Source organism: Egretta garzetta, unplaced genomic scaffold, assembly GCF_000687185.1.
Source record: "Egretta garzetta isolate BGI_Z169 unplaced genomic scaffold, ASM68718v1 scaffold292, whole genome shotgun sequence".
Classification (NCBI taxonomy): Eukaryota; Metazoa; Chordata; class Aves; order Pelecaniformes; family Ardeidae; genus Egretta; species Egretta garzetta.
Window position 1 is genome coordinate 2,094,673 of NW_009258789.1, and position 251 is coordinate 2,094,923.

Sequence of the window (251 nt, forward strand, 5' to 3'; positions counted from 1 at the left end):
CTGAAGTGGTTGGATATCAGGGCTGAACAGCGAGGCAGACCATCAGTTTATTAGCCTTGTAGGCAGATCTTCAGTGTGAGTTCTTGCTCAGCAAGGCATTTTTTTAGTTTGTGATGGCTGGTGATGGGGGAAAATGTATGCATTTGCTTTAACCTTAGGCTTGGGCAAGCTTTCTTGAGGAGAGCAGGCTTCCTGCCAGTCAGGCAACGTACATGCAGTTGGTGGGAGGTCTGAGAAAATCTCTTAGACTG